Source organism: Panthera onca, chromosome C2, assembly GCF_046562875.1.
Source record: "Panthera onca isolate mPanOnc1 chromosome C2, mPanOnc1 haplotype 2, whole genome shotgun sequence".
Lineage (NCBI taxonomy): Eukaryota > Metazoa > Chordata > Mammalia > Carnivora > Felidae > Panthera > Panthera onca.
This window is the reverse complement of record NC_138347.1, coordinates 146,417,372-146,441,346: the sequence shown is the minus strand read 5'-3', so window position 1 is coordinate 146,441,346 and position 23,975 is coordinate 146,417,372. Positions and strand designations below refer to the sequence as shown.

The 23,975-nt window shown below is 40.6% G+C and overlaps 1 long non-coding RNA gene across 1 annotated transcript in view; it reads left to right on the top strand.

Moving 5' to 3' along the window:
* The window catches only part of LOC132682992 (uncharacterized), a 59,368-nt gene that overhangs the window by 621 nt on the left and 34,772 nt on the right, over positions 1-23,975 (top strand). The gene's annotated exons all lie outside the window — the stretch shown is intronic.

Here is a 23,975-nt window from a genome sequence, read left to right as displayed (position 1 = left end):
CCTGGATTCTTTAATGATTCTACCTTGCTGGCAAAGAAGAGGTTTGGCTGTCTTTCCTGAGTAGGGCATCCAAAAAATGGTTTCTGGTCTGATGCCAAGCTCACAGCTGGGACTTTCATAAATCAATGACTACATTGTTGGTTTGGTCCAAATCTATTTAATCCATCCAGATCTCATCCACCAGGCTGGGAGAAAAGGGGATTACCTTTTATCAATGGTCTCCATTCTGCATCATGGCTTTGAGGTCCGCTTGGGATCAGGTTGACTTTTTCTATTAAGATACAAATACAAACTAAATGGAAATGAAGCAAATGAAAACTCCCACACTAGACAAAATGAAGGTACAGAATCTTTTCATGCTAAGAAGCCTCTTTATTTTAGTGGTGAATGATGAGGTCATGTGCTTTTCGAAAGGATCAATTGAGTAAGATCTATTTTTCCAGTACGATTTTTTTTTTTTTACTCTTCGTGTGCACGTGTGTGTGCACGTGCTAACATTTCCAGCTTAAATCGTTTGAACATTTAGTTATTAGGGACACTTTTTTTTTTCCTTGCAATTTACTGTGGCTCATTGCCGGTTTCAGTTCTTCTTCTCTTATTGCTTTGGTATTTTTCTAAAATACACAAAATGTTATTTTAAAGAAATCCTACGAAGGACCCTAAAAGATGAACGAGAGATGAGACGTCACTGAAATGAAGGAGAAAGAAAGGGAAGCAGGGGGACCAGGAGAGAGCAAAGGCAGGGGAGATAAAACCTGAACAGAACTATTACTCACTAGAGTCATTAATCAAAACTATTGCTCTTTATTATCATGTTGGGTCCTGGTGGGCTTACCTCTGGGACAGAAACCTGTGCTCTCATTCTTTTGTTCAATGTTTCCATTGTAATGGGAGAGGGCCCTTATTCAAATATAATACCATTTCCGGAGAATTTATAAAAACATACTGAAAGCTAATGTGTGAGAATTCTCTTATCCCCAGTTTTCCATGCCATAAAAGACATTTTCATTTGCATTGTTTGTTGTGAACAATTAAGGTAGAGGAGAGAGCATACTCCATTACAAATTAAACCTTTTCAGAAGAGGATTAAAAATGATCTTATAAACAGGCTTTTCAGTGCAAGAGCATAAGCTTTAACTCTGAATTGAAAAACCAAAGCCACGTAGAAACAGAAGCAAGAGCATTTAATTAATCTACAGTTTATCCTTTCCTATTGTGATACACAAAAAGAAACCGTAATTTTCTTAGGGCCTTTCTGTTTAATTCTTAGGAACAATTGCATTAACTGAAAGGGTAATTCTTACTGCGAAGGAATGCTTGAGGATGCTTTGCAATCACAGGAATAGCACTGAAATGAAAGTCTCCGGGCTTGAAATTTAATCTCACCCTGCCGTGATCTAATACCAGAGAACCTGAATTTCTACCATTTGCAAGGTACTTCTTGCATGTGTCTGTCCTTGCCTGTTTTTATTTAACTCCTGGAAAAAAAAAAAAACAGCTTACATCAGTCATTTGAAACAATTATTCTAAAATATTGCCCAATTGATGAAAGGAACAAAGCATTCCCGGCAGGGACCAAGAAGTGATTTATATATAACACTTCCAATGAATATTTCACTTTTTACTTTGCCTACGTAGACACAAGCCAAGAGAAACCAGAAATGTAATTTCAGAATCCGTATGAGCATTTCAAGGCTGAATGTCAAACAAGAATTTAGGAAAGAAAAAAAAAATCACCATTAAAGACAAGCAGGGATAATCATCCTTGTAACTTAATCTTTGCTCACATCTTTAATTATTGAAATAGGTGAGTTTTTAGGGCGGTTTTGGGTCTAGGGGATCCTGGTGGGTTTCCAGTTTGAGATCTTGCTTCAGATCCAGACACTTGGGCCCTACCCCAAATCAATGAATCAGAATATCTAATTTATGGGTCTGGAATAAGATCTAGGAAGATGAATTTTAGACAAGCATGCCTAGGGGATTCTGATCCAGATCACTTTTTGGGAAACCCTACACTACAGCTGCCACAAATTACCCGTGTTTTTCAGACATTTTGCTAGCAGCTAACTGCTTTTTAAACTCAGTACAGAAACAGAACAAACACAGAGCCGCTCTGACAAAGGCAGGTGGTCATTTGAGGGACCTGTGGCCTTGACCTGCCCTCCAACCTGAAGAGGAACCCCTGAAAGTCTCCCTATGGACTGCTGACTACCAGCACACCCCTCTCCTCAAAGCCCAATTAAATAAAAGCTCTTGTATTTCCTTCCTGGGAAGAACTACAAAGTTGACATGAACATTCTTGTGAGAATTTCACTAATGTTTTTGGGGATTTGTATGTAATCAAGACTAATACGGAAACGGCAGCCCCCGCTACGGTCTAACCAGCTGTTCAAGGCCATCCTCTCTTCTGATTGGCTGTTGTGCAGGCCATCAACATTATTAAATATTTTATATCCCCAGTGTTTTTTTAGTATTGAATTTTCGTGGCAGACAGCAATATTTGGCTGCTTCAAGACTGTTCCCAGCCCCACTTTTGCTTTTCTGCTTTCTACCATAAAGGATAAAAACTCAATGTTGCCTTTCCCAGCTTCCCCTGCAGCCAAGAACGGCCCTGTCACATCGTTTTGAACAGGGTGATGTAAGGGCAGTCTTCTGGAGTCCTTCTAAGAAGGATTCTTCCTCCGTGATGAAAGCAGACGAGTATCTACGGAGAGCTTGCTTACCACCCTGCCTGGCCTCTGTGTCCTGCCTTTGGAAGCAGTCAGGTGAAGGAGCCCTGGAGGAAGTGGCAACAGCCGCCTTACCATCCAGGGTGGAGTCCAAGAGAATGCGTGGCGGACCCCAGTCATCCATACTGTCATGGCCGAGCTAATGAAGGAACCCTGAAAGGGGCTGCCTCCAGACTTCTTTTTTTTTTTTCAATATGGGTATTTTAATTTTTAATGTTTATTTTTGAGAGAGAGACAGAGACAGAATGTGAGCAGGGGAGGGGCAGAGAGAGAGAGAGGGAGACACAGAATCTGAAGCAGGCTCCAGGCTGTGAGATTGTCAGCACAGGGCTGGCCGCGGGGCTCGAACTCATGGACTGCGAGATTATGACCTGAGCTGAAGTCGGACGCTCAACCGACTGAACCAACCCAGGCACCCCTAGACTTCTTGTTAAATAAAAATTGCTGTGCTTAAATTGCATATCTCCTTATAGTTTAGTATTTTTGTTTCTTTTACCTGAGAGCATTCTCACTGATGCCGTCTTCAACAAATCTCTTTCTTCTTCTCTGGCCCGTCTTCTCTCAGTGGAATATTTTCCCAGGAACTTTCTTTTAGGAATATTCTAGAATTTCCAGTGGGGTGACCAATGGTGTAATTTGCATATACACCCATACTTCAGAGTCAAGATCAGGATACTCAGAGTTAAATTCTGCTGCACAAGACCTCAAAACTATCTTCGTACACATGATTTTATTAATTGACTGATAGCTTGTCTTACTCGAAAATGTGTTTAGGGGCGCCTGGGTGGCTCAGTCGATTAAATGTTCAACTCTTGATTTTGGCTCCGGTCATCATATTGCAGTTCGTGAGATCGAGCCCCGTGTCGGGCTCTGTGTTGATAGCACTGAGCCTGCTTGGGATTTTTTCTCTCCCTCTCCCTCTGTTCCTCCTCTGCTCTCTCTCTCTCTCTCTCTCTCTCTCTCTCTCAAAATGAGTAAATAACCCTTAAAAAATAAAATAAAATAAAATGTGCTTAGAAAAACATACAAGTATTCACAAATTACGAGCACATTAAAGTAAGGAATTAGCACAGAATCTAGGGAGCAAAGGTTAGAGCACAAAATAACCCCTGGGTAGAGGAAGATAGAAAAATGCATAACCTGAGGTCCTCGGTAGTAGGGCCATATATTTGTTTTTAAACCAAATAGTAGTTATTCAAAGCGAACCAATTGTTCAGAACAATTGTAACTATTCCTGACCGTAATGTCAGGAAAGATTTTTTTTTCCTGGGGATCCTTATAAATAGAGCATTGTGTAATGTGATCAGGTTCTGTGGTGTGGCATTCCTTAACATTCTCCCGTGGCATCACACCAGGCTGCGTGGTCCTTCGTGCAGCTGGTCCGTACTGCCCAAAGCAAAGCAAAGAACAAGTGGCCTGCCTAAATAGACCACCTAACAAGGATCGATGGAGCACACTAGGAGAGTTTGCTTGGTTTGAATAAAAGGAATCTAATTTTTTAAAGAGAGTGTTGTGATTTTAGTGCACCAGCAGCACAGACTCTGGAAGTCAGGTTGCCTGACGTTGAATCCTAGCTTTGCCGCCTTCCTAGCTGAGTGTCCATGGACAAGTTATGTAATTTTTCTGTGGGATGATAATAATAACACTTAGTTCATAGATTTTTTGCAAGAAGTGTGCGTGCTACCGTGCCTGGCAACAGTAATTACAATGCAAATGTTTGCTCTGATCCTACATAGGGCCTTGAACTAGAGCACGTAAAATGCTCCACACTCAATTCCAAAGTGGACAGTGGGGTTTTCTCCCACGGAGCAGTTCTCGGGCACCAGCTGGGTGTCTCACAATTCAACTCCACGTTGGCACTATCTACCTGGAGATAATGTCAGATCCCACAGGTTAAGGACTCAGTCCCTTAAGACTGGCGCTCACTCCCCCACAATAACAACGAGTCTAGGTTGTCCCTTTTGCTCTGACTGACCACTAGCTATAATCGAACCCTCTCCTTGGGTTCAATTAAATTGGTGGAGCAGCTCACAGAACTCAGAGAAATATTTTACTTACTGAATTACCAGTTCATTTTAAAAGGATAGAACTCAGGAGTAGCCAGACGTCATAAGATATCTTAAGACGTAACCCTAGAAGTTCCAGAATATACATTCTCTGCATTCTGTTATGCAAGCAAACATAGAGTTCCATATAGAGTCAAGGGAAAGGGCTCAGACTCCACATCCTTGCTGTCAACTTGAATCTATCACATCAAGTATACACCCTCCTGGTCCAACCTGGGATATGTGCCACTACATTGCAGGTGACCACATTCCTTCTTTAGTCTCACAAGTGCTGTTCAATGAAACGATATTTCAAACACTTTTAGGAAAATATTTGTATTTGGGGACTCTTGACCATAGAAACCATTGCGTATTCATCACCTAATATTTACTTAGTATCAATACAACCGATTTTGTCCCATAAAACATACACAGGATTTCCCGATTTTAAGATTGGCCATCTCTACTTTCTCCTCTGTGGATTGGGCCACAAGAGAATGCAAGCTCTCAGAACTTGGCAACTATGCGCTTAGACATCTGTTACCTACATGAAGCTATCTGATGCCACCAGAGATCAATGCTTGGTGTCTAAAATGCAATACTAATCAGCGTGCCAGTTTACAGGCTTTGCAGGTCAAGTGAAAAGTGGATCACCTGTGTTAGAGACTGAGATAAAATATTATAGTTGAACCCGTTGTAAAAATGCCTTCAAGTGGAAGACACCGTAACAAAGACAGAAACTTGGACTTTAGCTATGTAATAAAGGAAAAGTGCAGAGTTGTGAAAGAATACAACCAGTCTTAAGTTGGTCTTCTACTTGCTAGAAGTCTCATGGTGGGAGATCCCATACTGGATTTGTCCTCCACGCTGTCCAGCAAGCATAACGTTGTGTTTGTTCATGTTTTCTTTGTTTGTTATGGGTGTGTGTGTGTGTGTGTGTGAATTTGAATGTGTTTGGGTAGCATATTCATGTTACCCTTAGGCACAGTTCTCACCACCCCTTACTGTCACACACTGATCTGTTTCACTTACAGATGCTACTCGTTTACCACCTGCAACTTGAGGTTTTACTAGCTCTGTACACGTCTCTGGCTGTTAACACCTTTTGGGTTCTGAAACTCGCCTCTAACATGAAAGGAAATGAGTACACAAAAAATGTATCACCCAGTCTTAGCTATTGAGAGTATGTCCTAGAACTGGGGCCCAAAGCAGCCAAGGAGAGAGTGGAACGAAGCTTGCCTCACTCGTCTTGGGGGAGCTGGTGCACAATGCTGGCATCACCCATCCTCTGCTTACCTTGCTGGCCGCCTCATAGTGTGACTACCACGATGGCAATGCAGTATGGACCAGACTGGTCCTTACCTACTCTGGTGTCTTGTATCATCCACTGTAACCATCATCATGCCAATAACTACCTCAAAACTTGTGGAAAGGGCATCATTTCAAAAGGATGTGTTCAGGTGGGTGAAATGCTTTCCCTGTAGCTGTCTTATTACTTGGGATAATGGTTGGGCTCATTTTGCCCAGGATCTGAGCAACCTCTTGCTAATTATACTAACGGAGATGGCAGCAGACTGCTCGATGGCTAATACCTGTGGGGAGGACAACTCTTATACAAGACGTTAGAATGTCATGAGATTGCCTTTTTTATAACCACAAATCAACCATGTCAGATCAAGGTTGCCCTTGTTTTGACAGAGCAAATTCAGAGCCGAATTAATAAATGATTCTCTTTTATTATATATATTTGTACTTTCTGGGAGATGCATTTTTTCCACTAGGAATGTGCATATTCTGTACATGTTTCTTCCTATTCATCTATCCTCATTATTGGCACTTTAAGAAAGTTCATGCTAGACAACAAGAAGGAATGTTCCACAGGTGCCATAGTAAGCAAATTGCTGGGTTTCATTCCGGAAATTCTGGAATTGAACTGCAGATCATGGTTGGCTCTCTACGTAAGAGGTCACCCTTACTCTCAGCACCCTTGTCCAAACAGGATGCAATCCGAGACCCTCTGAGTTTTTCATTCTCCTATACGTATTGCCTTTTGGTCCCATGTCAAGGAATTATTCTCATTAGAACAATAACAACAAAAACCCTTTGTTCTTTCATTGGTCTCTTGGGTGGTTTTAGTGGTATTGAACTCAGGCATACATTTGCTGTTCCTTGAAACCATGAATTCCACATCTCAATGGGATCGTTACAGACCTCTAGCATGAGATAAATCAAATTGTATGGCATTTGTTTGAGAGATTTCTAAAGAACAAAAGGAGTGTACATGTTGGGAGGAAGGATGGGGGTGGATGGAATCTATTCATATCTCCAAGATCATGGAAAACACCTCTCCTTAAAATAGCTGCCCTTTGTGGCAGGTACCGCTTGTTGCCTACCCCAAATCCATTTCCCTTCTTCCTTCCTAGCAGGATCCCTCATTTTGTTCAAGGCTGCAATGGATGTAGTTAAAAAGGCCCATGTCTTGGGTTCTTTTGTGTTATGGAACTGCTCTGTGTCTTGATTGTGACTATAGTTCTATGGATCTGTGATAAAATGTCACAGAACCACATACACAGACAGATAAAAAATGAAAACCGAGTTCATGAAAAAAAAGCTGGTGAAATCTTAATGGAGTCAAACTTTAGTCAAATGTCATCTGTCAGTGATTTCGATAATGTGCTACAGTTAAGGAAGATGTGACCACTGGGGGGGGCAGTGTTATGGCTAACTGGGGCCTCTCAGTATTTGTGCAACTTCTTGTGACTCAATAATTATTTCCAGATAAAAACTTAAAAATAAAGATCCTGATGCAAACTTCTTTACAAATAAGGATGACCCTGTGACCCAACTTTGACCAATGGGAAAAAGCAGAATTGCATAGATAGTGGTCCTGGGTAGGCTATTTTGTCATATTTAAAGGGGGCAGACTACTGCCTATGTTTTCACCTTTTTTTTTTTTTTTTAATTTTAATTTTTTTTTCAACGTTTTATTTATTTTTGGGACAGAGAGAGACAGAGCATGAACGGGGGAGGGACAGAGAGAGAGTGAGACACAGAATCGGAAACAGGCTCCAGGCTCTGAGCCATCAGCCCAGAGCCTGACGCGGGGCTCGAACTCACGGACCGTGAGATCGTGACCTGGCTGAAGTCAGATGCTTAACCGACTGCACCACCCAGGCGCCCCTCACCTTTGTTTTTTAATCCTTCTTCCTGCATGGAACACACACATGGGGCCAGATATATACGTATAAAGTAGAAAGTTTGCGTATGCAGGTGAAGTAGAAAATTAGAAGGAACTTGGGTTCTTTACTCTGTTCTCCCAGGAAAACTACTTTGGGGTTTGGTATCATGTGAGAAAAAGAAACCCCATTGTGTTTAAGACTGGGTAGTAGAGTTTATGTTTTTTGATGTTGCACGTAATGCTAAATGATACCTTCTTTTTTGTTCCAAATGCAGCCATGGTCACCAAAAGTATGAGTGCCAGTAGACTTTTATGTCATCATCCTCCGAAGAACTTTGGAAAATGCCCTGGGAGTTCTGTGTTCTTATAACAGTTTATTCATGAGCTATCTTTATGCCTTTGGACAAGAAGTCCATTTTCTCTAAGATGAGAGAGTTGGACTTAAGAACACTGAATGCTCTTGTTTGTATAATTAAAGAAAAACCTTGAACCAGGAAATGCATAATGATGGAATCTAGGGACATGTTAAATCAGTACCTAGTAATCAAAGAGTATTGGTGGAGTAAATAATGTAAGAAATAAATGGATATTGGAAGGAAGGAGGCAGATTAAATCGTTTTCCACTACTTAGACTCCTTTTCTTTGTGAAAGAATAATCACTCCTGCCTATTCTCATACATCTGGTTGGGCTTCCTGGAAGAAGAGTAAACATGTTGTTTCATTGACTTTAGGCTTGGCCATATGACATGCTTTGGCCAGCGGAATGTGAGAGGATGTGATGTATATCACGTTCACACAAACTTTCGGAGGCAACGCAGATTTTCTTCAGAGTTCTTGCTCTTCTGTGCTATGAACACAGCCTTGGCTCACATAGTGACTCTCTTCCTTTCTACGTTACTGGATGAAAAAAAATCATGGAACACACATACAGCCTCGTGGCAGTCTATCCACAGCTGAGCAAGGACTAAACCTTTGTTGTTGTAAGCCACTCAGATCACAGTCTTTGTTGCTACAGCCAAGCGGACTAGTACGGAGAGGAACCTAAAAGTCTTTAACAAGAAGCAGTCCATGGACGTAGCTGCAAAAGTGCAAAAGCTATAATCTAAGGAGGAGATTGTGATTAGAAGCCCGGAAATAGAATCAGGCACTGAAGAATGGGAACTTGGGCTTCGTTTGGTAAATTCTCTAAATTCTGCCAAACATTCAATTTTCTACTATATGATACACTGGTTACAAGCAGGGGATCTGAAGCCAGGTGTGTGCATTCTAATCGCAGTTTTTCCATTTGCAAATTGTGTGTCCTTGGTTAGGTGACATAGTGTCATCTCTAAAACAGGGTAACAAACAGGATTTAACTCATTGGCTGGTATACAAGGAGGATTAAATGTACTCATACACAGCACTTCAAACAAGTGTTTTGTCTATATTATATACTCAATTGCTAGCTACTATTAGTATAAGAGGGTTTCTTCCCTCCATTATGCCACATTACTCTACTTTTGGCTAAGATAATAAGAAAACTACCAGAACTGTGAACATAAACACTGACCAATGGATAGAGATCTAGAAGGAATTATGGCAAGACAAATGAAAATCAGAAAAATAAATCCAATGAGAAATGCTTTATCTATCATCTATCTATTCTTCCTTTCTATTTCTCTGTGAATTAGTCTCTAAAGAAAAAAATTGATATATTTACCAAAGACAAAGGCAGATTTTAAAATGGTTTTGCATTTTTACCTGATGTGTCATTTTATTAAGTTAGAAAATTGTGAGCCTACACAAAACTGGAGAGAAGCGTACAGAACTCCCACGTATCTATCACTTAAGTATAACATTTATCTACAATGACCATTCTTATTACAATGCCCTCTCTTCCCCTGCCCCGCTAGATTGTGAAGAAAATCCCAGATGTCATAGCATTCGGTTGAATAACTTTGAAAAATCACTTACAATTATCTTTTTCTAATAAAAGAGAGCATGTTTGGACTCTTAGAGTATTCTCATTAGGAGTTACGTAGCATCAGAAAATTAGAGTATGATAATTAACCGGTGGGTGGTGTCGCAGCTTGTTAAGATATAAAGTGTAGGCTGTGATCATGGTCTAGACCCAAGACACTGCCACACATGCTTCCCACATGGCTTCAGGGCACTTCTTGGGAGTGCAGTGGCATGAGAGAGATTTTTGAGAGTGGCACTTTAGAAAACCTTAAGAACAAATCAACGCAAAATATCAATTCACTTTATTTCAATAGATATTTAAAGACCACCAAGTATCCAATACGCTTTCATGTTTAGGAAAATAGGTGAGTTCAAGATGGGCCCTACCTTTAGTGAGGATTAGTCACATCTATAATGAATTATAACCCAAGGCAGTCCAAAGTCTTGTAGTGTAGCATTCCAAACCAAAGGCTCTACTGTCACAGATGGAGTGCAAATAATCTGAATTTGGGGAGATGAGGCAAAGAGAGACAGTTTCATAGAGGAAGCAATTTTTGAATTTAGCTTTTAAAAAATGAGTAGCATTTTGACAGGTGAGCTAGGACGTGGGTGGGTAAAAGCCTAAAAAAATTAAAAAAAAATAGAAAAGAAAGAAAGAAAGGGAAAAAGCAAGCAAGGAAGCAATTTTAAAAAGTGTGAAAATTTGTGTGGAAACCAATTGGACAATAAACTTCATATATTGAAAAAAATAAAAAAATAAAATTACCAACTTAAAAAAATGAAAAAAAAATAAAATAAAATAAAAAGTGTGAAAATATATACATCTTTAACCCAGAAATCAGTGATGTTTTGGGTCCCAATTCTGGAAACTTCTGTCCAATGTTATATAAGTCCAATCAGTGTCCTCGAAACCTGTTTTTTAATAGATGCCATTTGCTGACGTAAACACATTCTCTGCGTACTGATGAAATTTAATAGGCTAATCAAATGACGTAACATTTATATTCATTTTAAACATTCCCATAAAACTAGACTCAGCAAACTATAACCCTTGGGCCAAATCTGACCCATGCCTGTTTTTGTAGATAAAGTTTCATCGGAACATAGTGATACCCATTTGTTGAGTATTCTCTATAGCGTATGGTGTTACAATCGTAGACTTGGGTGCTTCCAAAGGACCGTCTGACCTGCCAACCCTAACAGATTTACTGAGTATCAGGACGAGGGTGAGCTGAGTAAGGTATTTATAGTGCAAAACTTAAGTAGACACTCATGCTCAGGAGTGCCCGCACGACCCCGAGAGTGACAGCTTCTTTACATTTTATGCCTGAGATGCCTCACTTGCCTTACCCTAATCCTGGCTCTGTATTTACTACCCAGCTCTCTATAGAAATGTTCTTCTAAACCTTGCTATAAAATAAAAGGATTTATAGCAGAGTATCTTCATAAATTATTTAGCAGTGTTCCTGGGATGGATGAAGTCTGTTCATTCTCCGATGGATGAGAAGGGTGGGAAGTGATGGACTTAATGTTCATTAATTATCATTCTTTATTATCCATTATTTATAACAATGTGTCACTGAAGGGTACCAGAATATGCCACCCGAAATCAGGCCACTTTGGCATAAGACTATTTTGAGCTAAAGGCAATTAAGAGCCAACAGACACAGGGAAAGCTCTTCACCTCCCACTAACTGCCTAAAAATAAAGTATAAATTTCCCCTTTATGAGGAAATTTCCATTTCTAAAGGAAATTTCCATTTGTGTAGATGTGTCTGTACCAGGAAGAGAGACAACTTTTGTCTTCTCAGAGACTCTAATCTGCATAGCAAGACAACCCTTATTTATCATACATTTCTTCCCCCTCATCTTCCCGGAACTTGCCTCCCCTGCCCAGAAGCCCTTTGTTCAGCCGAAGATGATATATAAGCCTGTCTTCTAGCTGCCTCCTAGAGCCACATTTTCTCCTTTGTGAAGTCTGGGGTGTATGTACGTAATTATGTCTATCTTTTCTCTTGCTCGTCTGTCTTTTATCAGTTTGATTTGCAGGCCCCATCCACGGAATCTAGGAAGGTAGAGGTGAGAGGGTTCAGGGTAAATCTCCCCAAAATGTGCCACTTTGGCAGGTGGACTATTTTGAACTAAAGGCAATTGAGGCCCTGTGGACTCAAGAGAAACCTTGTGTGTCCTTTAACTACCTAGAAGAATCTAAATGGAAGAGTCTTTCCCAGAATCAGAATTATGACCAGAGATGAAGTGTATCTGAGTGACCCATCTGTGTGGGAGAGCCAACATCTAATTATCAAACATCTGCTTTTCTTATTGCCCTGTGAACAGCCCTCCTCCGTTTGAAATACCAAGCCCCTAGCTCATTCCTTTCACTTAGGGTGGCATATATACTTCGTGTTATTTTCTGTCTTTGAACTTCTTGTGTATATGGGGTTCCCATACATAGAAAATTAAATTCAATTTTCGGTTAATGTATCTCATGTGAACTTAATTCTTAGACCAGCCAGAAGAATCTTTGAAAGGTAGAGGAAAATTTTTCCTCCCCAATAGAAGAAAAAAGATTTTTCTTCCCCTACGTCATTAAATAGAAATGCTAGTTCACCATTTCTGCAAAGTATCCTGGGGCCAGGACTGGGGATTCTAGCATGAATGACCCAGTCAAATAGGATTTATTTGTTGGTCTTTTCCCTTTCCTGTTTATCTTACATATGGTTTTCTTTTCCAGATATTTCCCCGATGCTCGTGTTGTTTTAAACTTCAGGTTAGATATACAGCTTTGAATTGTATACATTTTAAACCAGTGTGTGCATGGAGTTTAATAAAATTACTCTCATAAAATGGAAGTAATACATTTTTTTTTGTTTTTACAAATTAATAGAACCAGGGGTGCCTGGGTGGCTCAGTCGGTTAAGCGGCCGACTTCGGCCCAGGTCACCATCTCACGGTCCATGAGTTCGAGCCCCACGTCGGGCTCTGTGCTGACAGCTCAGAGCCTGGAGCCTGTTTCAGATTCTGTGTCTCCCTCTCTCTCTGCCCCTCCCCTGTTCATGCTCTGTCTCTCTCTGTCTCAAAAATAAATAAACGTTAAAAAAAAAATTAAAAAAAAACAACAAAAAAAACCCCCAAAAAAACCAAATTAATAGAACCAAACAACAGAAGATGGGTCAGAATAAGTGAAAGCTGAAATGGAATAAGAATGCCTCTTACCCCTTCATCCTCTGCTGATTTTTCTCCACTCCTGCAAGCTGCTCTAAATAGCATTGTGAATATGCTCGAATTACCAGGTTTCCAGGGCTTCCGGTGGAGCATTTTCTTATGTGAACCCTACTGTCACATCAGTGAGGGCATTCCTTTCAGAGAAAATTGCTTTGCATTTTCACGTAATTTTTTTTATCCATCTTCTTGTAGCTCTTGACCATGTAAGCGATTTCAAGTTGTGTAGCTTGAGAGCCTCATATCACTAATGCCACCAACGATGGACAGAACCAGGGACCCAGTTATAATGAGGATAAGTTGTAAGGTTTTAAAATTTCTTTCTATAAGAATATAGAGCTACGTAGTTAAGAAATGAATATTGTTGGATAGATATAAAATGTTATATAATGAAAGAAGTCACTGAGTCAACATTACAGTCTAACCAAAACGATTGCAACTGGTGGGAAATGCCAAGTTGCATTTAGGGCTTTCAAAGCATTCCAGAGTGAAAAACGGGTTTTTTTTTTTTTTTTAAACAGCTGTGCAAAAAAGTAAATATCAAAGCGGAGGTAAACAGAACAAATGTCTTGATTCTCCCGGTAAACTTAGAGATCATAAATTTTTAATGTTTAATCAATATGGGCTACTAGAAATTAGTATTCCACATGCAAGCGTGGAAAATTGAATACGTAACATTTACCCAAGGTCAAAATAAAAAGCTTAGGAAAGGTGGTAGTGTGCTCTGCTTAAAGGACAGAGAAGGCAAGGCACAGAAAAACCAAAGGGTGGTTGAAACTAGGAAAAATATACATCGTCCGTTGTCACCATTCACAGCAGACTTTTTGCAGCTCAGAAATCCCGCTGAGCAAGGTCCCTAGAAATTCAAATCGGGGACAAATGATTGGATATTGTTTATACATCCTACAAGCCTCAGGAAGAAAACCACCCTTCCCATCCTCTCCAAAGGGCCCCCGCTCCATACTCCATCAAGTGGTACACAATAGGGTGCTTATGTGGTGTTTAGTCCTTCCTCAAAAGAACCTGGCATCAATCTCAGTGGGAGACAGGATATCAGAATAAATAGGTCATTGTTCCGTTCCATCAGGGCGATTCTGGTGTTCCTGTTGCTTGACAAAGACACCGGTGCCGGGAAGTGCGGCTGATTGTTTCATGGAACTCACATTTTAACGTTCTCCTCGCTTGCTTCTTTGGAGTAGTTCCTCTGCTACAGGCCCATCTGGGGAAAAGGTCTTGATAGCCACGCCACCGGGAGGTAGCTCTTTCTTTTGTGCTGCTTCTCCTGTTCACCATCTGTTACTAATTACTTAGTAGTTCCATTTGCTGGGCGTTTTAGAAATGGAAAAGGGCGCAGGCAGCTTCAGGTCTGGGTTGGGGAAGGTCTTGTGTTTAAAGGTGGAACGAGAGAGCCTTGTGATCAGTCCCAGGAGACCTGTAGAAGTCAGATCCTGGCTTGATGATATTCCTTCTTTTCATGGTAACGAGAACGCATTGCAGCCGCTCTCTTCTGTGTGATTTGATAGGAACCAACTGGATTTAGGAATTTTGGAAACGTGCCTCTGTTAGTTTGCTAGGGCTGCCATAAGAAAGTACCGCAGACTGGGGGTGGGGGCTTAGGCAGCAGAAATGTATTTTCTCACGGTTCTGGAGGCTGGAAGTCTAAGATCAAGGCGTCAGCAGGTTTGGTTTCCTCCGAGGCCCCTTTCCATGGCTTCTTGGTGGCCATCTTCCCCTGTGTCATCACATAATCTTTCTTCTGTGTGTCTGTGTCCTAATCTCCTCTTCTAAGAACACCAGTCATATTGGAATAGGACCCACCCTCATGACCTCACTGAACTGTAATCATCTTTTTAAAGACCCTGTCTCCAGTCACTTTCTGACGCACTGGGGGATAGGGCTTCATCATATAAATTTGGGGGGGTCCTACATCGCTCAGCCTATAACAATGCCTTTTGCACTCCTTACTAGCAGCAAATCTTTTGGCTTAGGATTGGATAAGAAAGTATCTGGTTTATGGGGCCCCTGGGTGGCTCAGTCGGTTAAGCGGCCGGCTTCGGCTCAGGTCATGATCTCGCGGTCCGTGAGTTCGAGCCCCGCGTCGGGCCCTGTGCTGACAGCTCAGAGCCTGGAGCCTGTTTCAGATTCTGTGTCTCCCTCTCTCTGACCCTCCCCCGTTCATGCTCTGTCTCTGTCTCAAAAATAAAATAAACGTTAAAAAAAAAATTTAAAAGAAAGTCTCTGGTTTATAAATCTCACCTCAGCTGCTGAGGGCCCACCTCATACAAGAGAAATGTCTTTTGACTACTCAGATTAGGACAGCAGCAGGCTCTCTCCTCCTGGCTCTAACATGGAGTTTTCCTAAGTTTCCTCAGAATGGGGTGAGGGCTGAAGGGTAGATCTCTCTGTCAAATGCTGATGAGAAGAAATAAGTTTAACTGAAAAAGTAGAAAAACTTGGCACATGATTTACTGTATTATGTGTACCTTACTTTTTTGTAAGGGGAGGAGCAGGAGAGGGGGAGAGAGAGAGAGAGAGAGAGAGACAGAGAGAGAGAGAAAGAGATAGAGAATCCTAAGTAGGTTCCATCCTGATGTGGACTTGATCCCATGACCCCAGGGACCCCGTGACCCCAATGTGGGACTTGATCCCACGACCCCAGGATCATGACCTGAGCTGAAATCAACAGGTGGCAGCTAAAACCAATTGAGCCATCCAGGCGCCCCTGTACTTTACTTTTTTGACGTAATTATTTTCTATTTCTCCCCCCCGCCCATGTAAGTTTTCCTTTTCATCTTTCTTTTGATGGCAATTTAGAAATATTTTATTGCACCTCTATCTTTTATTATGTCATCTAAATCTAATTAAGGCAGCAACTTTTATCAAAATTTATTTCTCTATTACTATTGTTTATCAAAACCTGCCTTTATTTGAATTTTTCTTAATGTTTAGTTTTTTGAGAGGGAGAGAGAGAGAGAGAGAGAGCACAAGCAGGAGGGGGGCAGAGAACGAGGGAGACACAGAATCCAAAGCAGGCTTCAGGCTCCGAGCTGTGAGCACAGAGCCCAACGCGGGGCTCAAACCCAAGAACCATGAGATCACGACCTGACCCGAAGTCGGATGCTTAACCGACTGAGCCACCCAGGCACCCCAAAACCTGCCTTCATTTTAATTCTCACTATTAGTATCCCATGAATACTAAAAATATTTAAAATGACCCTTTCATGTGTATATATATCAAGTGTTAATCTAATTTTCCGTTAATCTAAATAATTTTATTTAAAAATTTGAAGTCCATAAATTTGAAACAAACTTAGAATATCAACAACTAGAAGTATAACACAACAGCAAACAAGTAGCAGTAAGGTATCTGAGCTAAAACTGTCGTTGGCGATTAATCCTGATCTGGTAGAAGCCAGATAGAATAAATTGCCATTCTCTTACAAAGGCACACAGCTTTCTCTCTCTCGATGCTGTACTTGGTGCCTGGAGAAGTCACCGTCCACTGTCAGACTGAGATGGCTCTGTAAGAGCCACCTGGAGGAGAAACAAGATGTGGCCAAGACAGAAGTTGAGGAATTTAGGTCATTTCTTTCCAATGACTTGAGGAACGATGGCAATCTCTCTAAAACATAAATGTGATAACTGGATACAAATCAGTGCCATGTGGTGGACAGCACGTCCCAGTCTTTAAGACTCTGTTAAAGATACAATCATCTTTTCCTCTCACAATAGCCTTGTGACAGCGGGCAGTGTGTCCCCTGAGTTCTAAGTCACAGGGAGGTCACGAGGTGTCTAATCTTCATTTGAGATGAGGAAACTGAAACTCTGAGAAAAAAAAAAGAAGGACAATGATTTCCTCATCTGTTAGTCAGAAAGCTCATTGGGAAGTTTATATATTGGTGGCAGCTTTGTGGGATATACTTATAGTCTCAGATAGAGTTACACGGTTTTTTATCGCACGGCCACAATAGACAGACACAAGCCTTTCCTTGAGAAAAGTAAGTAAATCCAGGGTTACATAAATCTTTCCACTTTACAGATTTTTTAAAAATTTCTTTTATCAGAGAGTCTGTTGTATCTACTTTCATAAAGTTGTAACACTTTCATGGTGTCCAATAACTTGGACACCTGAGGATTATACACATATGTAAACAAAATTGGAATCAGGCTAAATATATTTGTTCTTACAAATAGAATGTTGTAAGGACTTCTCACAATTTCTAAATGGATTGTACAATCTTAATGTGCATGCTTTACATTTTTTTAAACCTTGTGATACTAGTTAGACAAAGACAAATACCATATGATTTTATTCATATGTGGAATTTAAGACACAAAACAAATGAGGAAAGGAGAGAGAGAGAGAGAGAGAGAGACCAAGAAACAGACTGTTAACTCTAGAGAACTGGTGGTTACCAGAGGGAGGGTGGGGGGGATGGGTGAAATAGGTGATGGGAATTAAAGAGCACGTGTATCATGATGAGCACTGAGTAAGGAATAGAACGGATGAATCACTATATCGTACGCCTGAAATGAATAGGACACTGCATGTTAACTGGAATTAAAATAAAACGCTTAATAAAAAAAAAAAAGTATGCTATTTATCCTTGAACCAAACTGACTAAAAAAGTCTTTGGAGGAAACACACTATTTCTTGACATTTCTACTCTTTTATTGGCTACTTTTTACTGACTTAATCAGATAAGTGAGTGGAAGAAAAGCATTTTAGAAATGGGACCCGGGATAAATAGATTTTGAAGGATGGGAGGTAGTAAGAAGTACAGAATCTAGTGGGTCGAATCTAGTGGGTCTCCTGTATAGTTAGGAGACATCTACAGCAGTAATCAATCAGTGTTATTTATGGAAAAAGTCTCTAGCATTCGTTGCTCTAACAATAATCTGAAGCCTATTGGGCTTACCTGTGATGGCCAAGTCTACTAGGCAATGTAGTGCAGGTGTGGACAATTTTCATCACACAGCACTGGCATGTGGGGAAAGGAAAGAACTTCAGGAGGAGGCAAACAAGTACCAAGGAGCCAGCATGGAAAACATCCTAGGGGTGACTGGGTGGCTCAGTCGGTTAAGCGTCTGACTTCGGCTCAGGTCATGATCTTGCAGTTCATGAGTTCCAGCCCCGCGTCGGGCTCTGTGCTGACAGCTCACAGCCTGGAGCCTGCTTCAGATTCTGCGTCTCCCTCTCTCTCTGCCCCTCCCCTGCTCACAGTCTGTCTTTCTCTGTCTCTCAATAATAAATAAACGTTAAAAAATTTTAAAAAAAGGAAAGAAAGAAACCATCCTATGACTGCTTCTGACTTGACCATGGCCAAGCCCTGAGACTTTATGAGACATGAACTTCTCTGCTCCTTTAAGATGCTAGGGACTGAACACAACACAACCACATCTCCCCAAACTAGTCGTTTGCTTTTCCATCACTGTCTGACCCCAACACCAAAGCCTCCTTACAATGGGACTGTGTTATCGGTACTTTTCATTTAACAAGTCACTCTATGAGATTTCTTCATGAAGTGTCAACTGAGTCTAAGTTTACCTATTCTCAAATTATATTCTACCACTGGTTCCCACTAAATTCAATCAAATATAATAAATAGGCCTATTTCCCATATATTCCAGAAGAAATTTTTTTCCCACCAAACTCCAAACATCATTTGGGTAAACACTTAGTGTACCTCCATGCCATAGCATTTCAGTTTTAAGGCGGAAATCTTTTAATCATGTTCTTAAAGTAAATGGAAAATGGGTCATAGGATCCATTAATCTCATTTTATTTTGTTTTGCTCTTCTAGCACATTCTAAATTTTCATATGTGACAGCCATTAATATTACATTTTAATTGAATCTCACTTTTACTTCCCTTTTTATACTCAGCATTAGTGATTTAAAAAAAAAATCATTTGAATTCATTTGTCCTGGCATCCAAAAAGTAGGACATTTCAGCTCTCGTAATAATTGCATACAGAAGAGATGAAATCATCTGTTGGTTTTAAATGCTTTTAAGTTGAAAATAATTTCCATATGGCTGAATTAGGCATGATCTCCACACTCATAAAGATCCATATGGCTGAAATTATGTATACATGCCTTTAGATAAAGTGGAGAGATATGAAAATTTTTACCACCAACAGCATATAAATTAGCAAGGATGGATCACTTTTCCAGAGCATCTAAAATCGAAATGCCAGTAACGAAGACATTAGCGATCAAGATTTGGTTTTAAAAGTAAAACTAAAAACATCTATAATTATTAGCACTTACTACGTGCTCGATACTGTATTAAGTGCTTTATACAGATCATCAAATCAGGGGTTGGCAAACGTCCGCTGTGGGGAGCCTTTTAGACTGTGGGAGCCATATAGTCTTTGTCATAACTACTCAGCTCTGTCATTACAGCACTGATGCAGCCAGAGAGGGTCCTGAACACACGGTAGTGGTAGTGGCTTTGTTTCGATGAGGCTTCATTTACAAAGACAGACAGGGAGCCTAATTTGGCCCGTTGGGCTCTCGTTTGCCAACCTTTGATCTAAATGAATTCTCCTAAGTAACGGATGGCTACCTACTGAGGGCATACCTCTAAGCCATTGAAGCTTGCTGACAATGCAATGGAGAAAATTAGAAAATTTCTCCTCCAGCACCTGGATAGGCAGGATCCACGTCTGCAAATAGTCTCCAGGTCCACATCTTTGGGAGTGTCAGAATTTCTCCGCATCCTGGCTCCCCTTGGGGCACTGAGCATAGGCTTAAGACTGTGGTCCAGGACCACAGTCTGTGGGGTTATCAGGCGTCTGCCACTACTTGGATTTAGGACACTGGTTTACCTGTACAAAAAAACCATATGTCTAGCAAATCACTTGCGGACACCCTTTTCCTAGTGAATTAGCGGTGTCTAGACTCAAGGATAGGGAATCATACCGTGACACTTATGTCTCCATCGTCAGGCATGCATGATAAGGTCAGCTCTCCTCTCGTCTGCTTCCACAAGGGTGCTTCCTTTGTACTCACCTGACCTCCTCCTCAGGCTTTCTGTCGTAACCTGTGGAACCTCATTCCATTTTAAATAAACTCTCCTTCATCCACAGAGTCTCCATAGAATCCCTTTTCTATGTGTTCTGTCTTCACTAGGCTTCCTATTTCCATCTGGCCCTTGTCAACTTGTGTGAGGCTATAGAGTTATCCCTGCCTTCAGCCCTTGGGCCACATGGGGACCGTCACAGCCGGTGTCTCTGGGATATTGCCTTTACCACATTGTCTTACTCAACTAAGCTATACCAAAAAAGGACGGAAAAAAAAAAGTAGAACTGACACTATTTCATTCACTCCTTTATCTTTAACCAGTTACTGTATAGACAACTCTCAAGCCTGTATCACTAGCTGGAATCTTCTGAGCTCCTGAAATTTAAATATAATTGTGTAAATACATTTTCCATTTGGTTGTTTCACAAGTAGCTCAAGCTTACTACACTCAAAGATGAGTTCATGATCTTCCGTACAAACGAGTTTTTCCTTAGATTGGTGAATGAAACCACCGTCTAGTCTCTTATCAAAATCAGAAACCTGGGGGAGACCTTGACTCTTCCCTTGACATGAAGCTGGTCCTGTAAGATCTAGTTCTCTGACCTCTCCTGTAGCTATTTCTAAGTGGTTCTCAATATTTGTCCCCTAAAATCTTCCTTTTTCCTACTTAATAATCAGATATTGATAATTAAAATGTTTACTTGGAATAAAGGCTACTTTTTCCCAGACTCATTTGCAGCTAGAGGTAACTATGTTACTAAGCTCAGATAAGGAGAGGCAAGCAGAAGTCTCATGTGTGACCGCCAGGAAGGATTCTTAAACAAAGGATGCACTGCCCATTTTTTCCTTCTCTCTTTCCTGGTGTCTGGAATGCAGATATTATTGCCGCTTCTTGAATAGCCATCCTGGACCTTGAAGTGGAATCCACATTTTTGAGGATGGAGAAGCAGCAGGATGGAGGAGTCTTGGTCATGAAAGAATTTTTTTTCTATGTTTACTTATTTTTGAGACAGAGACAGAGCGCGAGCAGGGTAGGGGCAGAAAGAAAGGGAGACACAGAATCCGAAGCAGGCTCCAGGCTCTGAGCTGTCAGCACAGAGCCCGACGCGGGGCTCGAACCCACGAACTCTGAGATCATGACGTGAGCTGAAGTCAGACGCTTAACCAGCTGAGCCATCCAGACGCCCCTGTCGTGGAAGAATTTAAGAATTTGCCTTATCAGCTTCCAGTCTGGGATTGGGAACAAGTGGATTCTTTTCACATACCAACAGAAAAAAAGAAGAAAGAAAAAGAAATACTATATACATAATACCAACACACACACACACACACACACACATTTATCTTGTTTAAGCCACTCTTACTTTGTATTTTTTTCTCTAACTCACCTCACCAATTCTCCATCTACAAAAACCTTTCTAAAAAGCAAATCTGATCATTTTATTCTTCCCATTACAACCCTTTAGTGATTCTTGTTTGTCTCTGGGATGAAGTCCCAACTCCTTAACAAAGCATAAGCCATACTGACTCCTGGCATCTTCCCTTATGGCTGCAACCAGTGCAATTGTGATAATAGCTCTTCCTGGGTTGAACTTCTTGTGAAATCTCCTCATAAATCAGGTAAATCTAAAATCAAGGCTAACATTTATTAAACTTATACTATTGTCTAGCTCTAAGAGCTCTCTATAGATTAACTTGTTCAAGCATCAAAAGAACTTTGTAAAATAGTATTATTATCCCTACTTTATAACAGAGACACTGAGGCATAGAGAGACAAGTTGAATTTCCCAGTCTTGCCTAATAATGCATACTAGGGCCAGGGTTTAATTCCAAGCAACCTAACTCAGGAGCCTGCTTAACTACTATGCAATATGTCACCCACCAGTGCTATAAAGGCTAATTCTAAAAGCTCCAAAGATTTTCCAGGGCTCCCTCTTTCCTTCCCATAAACTTCCCATATCAGAAGCAAAGGCCTGTGCTGTTCCCATCTTTCCCGAGATCACTTCAGTAAAAGTGGGGAGAGGGGCTGTTTCATGATTCTCTCATTAACTCCTAAGTCGTTTGAAGTATGAGCTCACTGAAGTATGGTTCACTTGGATACTTTACATCGTTCTAGAAAATGTCTAGCACTAATTATAATGCGCTCTTATAGTTAATGCCTACTATACAATGCAAATTCATCTATAGTGCATTAACCCCAAGCTTCTAAATATTTTCAGTTTAACTTTTACTTTCCCAAGGTGAACTCAATCATGAAAACCAACAGTTACTAGGAATTTCCTCATCTTGTAGCAAAGTATAACACACGCATTCCAGCTGAATGAAAAGAGAAAATTTGCTCTCTGTAAGTGCTCAGAGAGCCAGAAATATTTTAATCGAAGCTTGGAGTTTTGTAATCTTTGTATTAGTTTTATGCCTGAGCATGCATAAGCAAACAAGATTAAGGGCAAATGAAAGAGATTTAAAATTATAGGACATTTTCTAAATGATTTCCTCACTAATTCTTTGGAAATGCGCAGGACCTATTACTTTCTACTATGGCCAAGTCACAGAACGTTAGACCAGTTCTTAGTGTCAAAAGTTGAAATTCTACCCAATTAACTGGTTACAACATTACTGCTTCGGATCTTCTGTCTCCCTCTCTCTCAAAAATAAACAAACATTAAGAAAAAAAAGGGAAAGGTATTTCACTGATGCCTTGGCTTTGTCAATGTCTGTCTACTTATTAATAACTGGAATACATTTATTAATACCCAATCTTGTTCCAGAAAGGATTTAAAGCAACTTATTAGGATACATATGAAATAGCAAATAAATGAGGGAAAATGAGTCAGGGAAGTCCAGTAGAAGCAAGGATGAGTCAGGACACAAAAAAATCACGCTATGAAGTCATGCATACTTGCTAGAGGTGTGCCAACAGCTTGATTTTAAGTTTCTGCTGGCCGATTAGAAGGAAACTTTATAGGTGGGTGATTCACACTATTAATAATGTTAAAACTATCTAGTTGCTCAAGATGTGAATAAGGTTATCGGATTCTGAAATCAGAATTTTCTCCTATAAGTCTTTACAGAAAGAGAACACACAATGTAATGTCATAAACCTCGTCTCGATGGTAAACATAGACACAAGTTGTACAGAGGACGTTCATAAAATATACCATAGCATTGGCTCCAGGCCGCTTGGCAAAGCGCAATCCAGTAAAAGACTTAGTGGGGCCCGTGTGACAGACCATAAGCCCGGGACTCCCTGGGGGCCTGGCCCAAAGAAATGTAGATCAGAGAATTCATAATAGTACTTCCTAACATTTATATACGCAAGAATAAAAAAAATATGAAAGATGAATTTCTATGCTTGTTTTGCAGAGATTTTGGGTTGGTTCGTCTGGAGTGGAACTCTCCTCTCCTGAAGTGATTCCAGTGTAGAAGGTAGGGGAAGCCCAATGGAAGGGACAGAGACCAAAAGTGACAGGCAGCATTATTTGATGTAAATTAATTAAGCATCCTTCCACTATGAGAATAATTAATCTGTAACAACTTGTTTTGGAGTAATGTTAATGAAAAATTAGTGGCCTTACCCTACTACGGAGGATGTTCTCCTGGAAAATGGTCTTGTATTTTAACTCTTCTCCACAAAGTGAAAACACCTGCTGCATCAAAAAATGGAGGGAAATAGGAATTCATTCAGGATCACTGAGTGTAGATTTCTTGAAGGTGATATTCCTTAGATGCGTGGGTATGGAAAGAGGTCTTCTGGGATATTGAGCACTTTTCAGAAAATGGTGGCTTCATATGGTGGGTGCTATGGCATGGCATCCAGATTCCCACTTCAGG